Here is a 7,500-nt window from a genome sequence, read left to right as displayed (position 1 = left end):
TCCTCAATTTCTCTAATATTGAGGTATCATTCTTCTTTTGTTACATTTTATTATATATATATATATATATATATATATATATATATATATATGTATATATAAATGTGTGTGTGTGTGTGTGTGTGTATGTGTGTGTGTGTATCACGTGATCGACCAGGCTATCGGATGATCCTAACGCTTGACATCGTTTTAGCTTTCAAATGATGCTCCACCCCGCTGGGTGGGTGAGCTGGCCAGCATTTCCCACCCCCTGATCGGTAAGCTAGGCTGTCGTAGGATTATCCGTTTAGAACTGAATGGACTAAAGCAACATGGGAAAAGGTGTTTTTTTCCCAAGAACACGGTGCGGCGCTCGATCGTGGAATCGAACCCTAGACGCTGCGATCATGAGCGCAACACGCGTAGCCACTAGGCCACCCGCTTTCACGTAATATATATCTATATTATTACAAATTCGGGATTTTACCAATAGAACTGCATCTCCTACAGAAAAAGTTATCATCCAATATAATAATTAAACCAGTTAAAATAACCTACTATAAAAATTGATTGGAAGCTGGTATTATATATATATATATATATATATATATATATATATATATATATATATATATATATATATATATATATATATATGTATGTATGTATATTTGTACGTATGTGTGTGTGTGTGTGTATAAAATCTCAGTAACCTGTGCTTATTTCCATAATGATGTAGTGTGATCAAGGATATTTTTCACGTGTGCCTTTATGAAAATATAAGATATTATTAAATAGAAATAATTTCTCTGTTATTTCTATCTTCTTTCCACACACTTATTCCAAGTTATTCCATGTTATTCCATGTTATTCCACGTGTATGTTTGAGTTGATGTTAATGAAAGTGCGACGAATAAAAGAGTTCGTATTTACCCTCGTTAAAATACTGAAGACTGCTGTTTTTCTTCGCTTTCATCATGCAATTACTGCGTGGCTAATAATTCATTGTAATCACACTGCTTACTACCTATGCCGCGCATCAATTTACTTCTACAGCTTTATAAGCATGTGTGCATACATACATACAAACATACATTCATACATACATACATATATGTATGTGTGTATGTATATATATGTATATTTATCTATTTATCAATGTTAATTCTCTAAATTAGGTATTAACAGTAACTGCACGATAAAGTGAAGTATATTGCCACTTAAATGTTGGTGACCCCTAGGGGTGGATGTTACTGTTGCTTTTAGCCCCAGGAGGACATCTCCTCCAGCTGGCTTATCGATCGATAAGCCAGCTGGAGGAGATGTCCTCCTGGGGCTAAAAGCAACAGTAACATCCACCCCTAGGGGTCAGCCACATTTAAGTGGCAATATACTTCACTTTATCTATTTATCTTTATCTCTATATGTATCAATTATCTATTTATCTATCTCTATGTATGCAAACACATATATAAACTTACATACATACATATATACATTCACACACACAGACACATTTATATGTATGTATGTATATATGTATGTATGTATGTATGTATGTATGTATGTATGCATGCATGTATGTATGTATATATATATATAAACGTGCGTGTGTGTGTATATTTATTTATCTATATCTTTCTATCTATCTATTTATGTATGTATCTATGTATCTATCTATCTATCTATCTATCTATCTGTGTGTGTCTATGTGCGCGCGCGTGAAAACAAAATGTGCAGATCTCTTTTAAAGCAACAATGAATGCTAAGTAAGCAGTAACCTTAATTTTATATGGATTAATGAGGATTTACGACGGATTATTTCAAAATAAACTAAGTATGTCAAAAGATTATTAAATATATGAATGAGAAAGCTTATTACTTAAAGAACTAATTAACAAAAGTTAAAACGACAACAATTAATTATTCGAAATTCATAAAAAAGAGTCAAAGGTGAAATTAGTTGCTGTGTATTAAATCAGATCTTAATGAAGCCAATTAAAGCTAAAATTGGAGGTGAATAATTAACAAAAAAAGCAGAAAAAAAATGCTGAAATCGGTGTTGGATGAAGTAGTTGTGTTATCCCTAATCCCTGCTCCTTCTCTAGTCTAGGCACAAGTCACGAAATTTTCGGGGAGGGACCCAGTCGATTAGATCAACACCAGTATACAACTGGTACTTAATCTATCAATCCCGAAAGGATGAAAGGCAATGTCTACCTCGGCAGAATTTGAACTCACAATGTAAAGACAGACGAAATACCGCTAAGCATTTTGCACGGTGTGCTAACGTTTCCGCCAGCTAGCTATCTTTCTCTCCAGTAGTATTACTCTCTACTCTAGGCACAAGGCCCGAAATTTTTTAGGAGGAGCCCAGTCGATTAAATCGACCCTAGTGCACAACTGGTACTTAATCTATCAACCGCGGAATTTGAACTCAGAACGTCACGGCAGACGAAATACCGCTAAGCATTTCGCCCGGCGTGCTAACGTTTCTGCCAACTCGCCGCCTAATCTCTGGTCCTCTGGGCTGTAAGAGAGTAATGTTGTCCCGTTTTATTGGAACTAACAAATTTGACATTTCTAGATGGTTGACTGATATGCTAGAAATAGCAGCTGAGTTAATTTCCTATCACAATGTGCTTATGAATACCGGAAGGGCACTTTAGATAATGTGTTTGTGTGTGCATGTCTGTAAATATATAAACACACACACAATACACATACACACACACACGCACACACACACACAGACACACATATACATGCATATGTGTGAAGGCGCGTAGCTTAGTGGCCAGGCTGTTCCCAGACAGGGCGACGTATTGTGCTTTTGAGCAAAACACTTCATTTGGCGTTGCTGCAGAATGTTCACTTGCTCACCTAGCCAGCGCGTTGGTGTTATTTGAGGGCTAAATAAATGTATAACGCATTGTGATTAGCGATGTCTACTCTCTCTCTCTCTCTCTCTCTCTCTCTCTCTCTCTCTCCCTCTCTCTCGGTCATATCGACAGCCACCCAGGGACATGCTCAACTGGTTAAGGTCAAGCAGAAACATCGCTGTAGCCCATCTTTTATGCCAAGACAAAACATATACATGACACGTCAAGTCATTTAAGATCAAAAACCACGAGAGCCGTATCTATGTATGTATGCATGTATGCATGTATGCATGTATATATTAATGAATGAATGGATGGATTGATGGATTGATGTGCGTGTGTCTGTTTTTATGTCTGTGTTTGTCTCCCACCACCGCTTGATAACCGGTGCTGGGGTGCTTACGTCCCTGTAAACTAGCGGCTCGGACAAAAAAAAACCGATAGCATAAGCAAAAATCTTAAGAAATATAAGTACTGGGGTCGATACGAGTTGATGCCCCAGTATGGCCGCAGTCGAAAGACTGAAATAAGGAAAAAGATAATCCCAGGTAATAATTCTTGAGTGTGAGACGATTTCGGAAATTAAAGGAATCCCCTCCCCAGAAAATCCAATTCATCCATCAGAATACAGAACAGAATACGGATGATTAAGAAAAGAATTAATAAAACAACGTGAATCTAAAGAAAGACATGAAGCCATAACGATTTCTAATAACGTTTTATATTGGAAATATTTTTAAATGAAACATTACCTATTATGAATTCTGAATTAGTTTAGTTTTTTAAAAAAGCCAGGTGCAATATTGCAAAGGTAATATTAGTATTCTCTATATTGATTACAATCGACATTTGCACATGTATTTTATGATCGATATTGATAGAAAACTTTGTTAATAAGAAACTAAAAACGAAGATGTAAAATGAATGACTAATTTTGTCGAAGTACGAATAGAATTGAAGTTTGATTTTAATATAGATTTTTTTTTCATTGACGTAAGCTTTACGATTAAATCGATGATAATACTTGTTTAGTACAGTAGATTACGGGAGGCGCAATGGTCCAGTGGTTAGGGCAGCGGACTCGCGGTCAAAGGATCGCGGTTCCGTTTCCCGAACCGGACGTTGTGAGTGTTTATTGAACGAAAACACGTAAAATCCCCACGAAACTACGGCAGGGGGGTAGGGTGGTGAACCCTGCTGTAATTTTTCACCACAACTTTCTCTCACTCTTTCTTCCCATTTGTCTTGTACTTGTATTTCAAAGGGGGCAGCCTTGTCACACTGTGTGTCATGCTGAATCTCCCCGAGAACTACGTTAAGGGTACACGTGTCTGTGGAGTGTCCAGCCACTTGCACGTTAATTTCACGAGCAGGCTGTTCCGTTGAGTAGATCAAATGGGCCACTCATCGTCGTAATCGACGAAGTGCCTCGACAATAGTTTATTTTAAAAAAATGTAGTATTACTCGTCAAATAATGGCTAACTTTGGCGGATATAACAAGAAGCAAGGCAGGCATCCAATAATTACAATTTAGTTTTTATCAAATTTCTTGGTGCTGACACAAAATGATGAAATAATACTAATTTTCAAAAGGAAATATTATCCTCAGGCATTGCGAGACCAACAAACCGATGTAGAACTCAATATACATATGTTTCGGTTCGGTTATTCTTACACAACATTTCAAGATGGTATATGTTAAGTTACGGTTCAGAATTTATGGTAGTAAAAAAAAAATATTAGCAAAATTAGAACGGAGGGCCGCAACCGATGAATGTATGTATGGTCAATCATAGTTGACCCAGGGTTAAACAACAAGAACAGCAACAACAAACTATTTGTCCACCTCACGTGAATCTGTAATCTTACGATAGTTTAATATCTAAGTTTCCGCCTATTCATGCTTTAAGATACAATGAAAGTGACGCAACACGTTAGAGAACTTGAGAATAAATTTCATAGCAATATATTTCGCTATCTCTCTCTCTCTCTCTCTCTCTCTCTCTCTCTCTCTCTCTCTCTCTCTCTCTCTCTCTTTCCTTATACACACACACACACACACGCACACACATGCGCACGCATACACACGTATATATATATAAATATATATATATACATACAAACATATATATATATATGTATATATACATATATGCATAAATATATATACATACACAATTATATATGTATAGATACACATGTATATATACATTATATACATACATACATAAATATATATACACACACATTCATATATCTATATCTATATATGTATATATATATATATATATATATATATATATATATATATATATATATATATATATATATATATATATATATATATATATACATATATATATATATATATATATATATATATATATATATATATATATATATACATATATATATATATATATATATATATATATATATATATATACATATATATATATATATATACATATATATATATATATATATATATATATATATATATATATATACATACATATATACATATATATATATATATACACACACATATATATATATATATATATATATATATATATATATATATATATATATATATATACATACATACATAAATATATGCGCACACAATTATATATCTATATGTGTGTGTGTGTAGAATGTGTGTATATCTACGAATGTATACGTCTGTGTGTGAGTGTTTAGAGGAGAGAGAGAGAGAGAGAGAGAGAGAGAGAGAGAGAGAGAGAGAGAGAGAGAGAGAGAGAGAGAGAGAGAGAGAAAGAGGAGACAGAGCCAGAGTTCATCCAGCTATTCTTTTCTCTCATGCAATTAATCTCATAGAATTAATTAATTTATATGCTGTATGTTACGAATACTAATTGCCAATTCTACACACTCCGTGTATTATATTCCCGATATTCACTGAATTAATAGTAACCCTTGTGTTAACATTCTCTTCTGAATGTATGAGTCATTTGAAATTTTCATCATTTGAGATTTCGGAGTTACCGCCCCTGCCCACCTTGGACGGAATTACGCATGGACAATACTTTTCCTCGTCTCACTGCTGGAGTCGTGTTTAAGAACTTTAGAAACTTACACTTATTCTCCATATTGAATGTATGTAAATTACTTTAAATTACCGAGGGCTGGTTGAGTGGTTAAGAAGCTTGCTTTGTTACCACGTGGTTTTGAGTTCAGTCTCACCAGACGGCATCTTGGACAAGTGTCTTCGACTATAGCCCTGGGCTGACCAACGCGTTGTGAAAGACACTCTGTGAAAGCCGGTCGTTTATATAAATATGTGTGCGTGTGCGTTTATATCAGTATTAGTCGCACATTCCGTTTGTAAACCGGTGTTGGCTTCTTTACGTTCCCGTAACTTAGTCGTTCGGCAAATAGAGCAAATAGAACAAGTACCCGGCTTTAAAAAGTAACTCGGACTGGGGTCGATTTGTTCGACCAACATCTTCCAAAATAGTGTTGCAGAATAATCGTAGCCCAATGAGTGATATAAGTAAAAAGATGAAAGATATTGAGACGCTCAAAACAACAGCTCGTGCCATATATTCCTGATGTTGTTGTTACTCCGTTTGCTAGATATACGGAAAGGATAATACCGTTCTATATTTAAGAGATGAGGAATTATGTACATTATTTACATTATTTACATTATTTATTAATTTGACGGACATGCCCACGGGCATATGGCGTAGTGGTTAAGAGCGTGGGATACTAACCCCCAAGATTTCGAGTTCAATTCCAGGCAGTGGCCTTAATAATAATAATAATAATAATAATAATAATAATGATAATGATAGTAATAATCATAATAATAATTATAACATCGAAAAATACCTTAGGAGTGAGAACCCAGGTTCAAAATTTCCTCAAGACACCTGATGAAAGCTGGAAGGTATATCAGCCGAAACGTTGTGTTAAAAACAAACAAGATGAAAACAAATTTCCGTCAAATGTAAATAATGTAAATAATGTATATGGAAAGGAGATGTTACACCCATAATCACCCCGTTTTTCTCATTTATTTCAGCCTTGGAGCATCATTATTTAACGTAGATTGCTTGATTTTAAAATACAATAATGCGTAATTTGAGGTGTATCAGGTTGCTATTTCATGCAGATCCGGTAACAACGCACAGGATGCACCGCTCAACCATCGTTTCATGTGATTTATTGGAGGCAGACAAAGATTACTTCATCTTTTTAAAAACGTAACACGGAAATATAAATGTGGGTGATAAAGTAGACGTAAGAATGGACATTACTAATTTGGTTGTGAGAGAAATTTACAATCTCCTCATCTCTCTCTCTCTCTAATGGCTAATCTCATATTCACCAGAAACGGCAACGTACGATATTATAAAGCCATTATATTATAATCTATCTATCTATCTATCTATCTATCTATCTATCTATCTATCTATCTATCTATCTATCTATCTATCTATCTATCTATCTAATTATCTATCTATCTATCTATCTGTCTGTCTGTCTATATATGTATCTATCTTTCTGTCAACTTGTCTGTCTGTCTGTCTGTCTCTCTGTCTCTGTCTCTCTCTGTCTCTCTATCTATCTATCTATCTATCTATCTATCCTCTTCTCTATCCATCT

At 34.8% G+C, this 7,500-nt stretch overlaps 1 protein-coding gene across 3 annotated transcripts in view; it reads right to left on the bottom strand.

Moving 5' to 3' along the window:
- The window catches only part of LOC106867152 (uncharacterized), a 244,931-nt gene that overhangs the window by 125,491 nt on the left and 111,940 nt on the right, over positions 1 to 7,500 (bottom strand). The window lies entirely within an intron of this gene.

The sequence above is a fragment of the Octopus bimaculoides genome, chromosome 4 (genome assembly GCF_046866305.1).
Source record: "Octopus bimaculoides isolate indiv1 chromosome 4, ASM4686630v1, whole genome shotgun sequence".
Taxonomy (NCBI): Eukaryota; Metazoa; Mollusca; class Cephalopoda; order Octopoda; family Octopodidae; genus Octopus; species Octopus bimaculoides.
The sequence above is the reverse complement of the archived record's forward strand: the minus strand, read 5'-3'. Positions and strand labels throughout refer to the sequence as shown.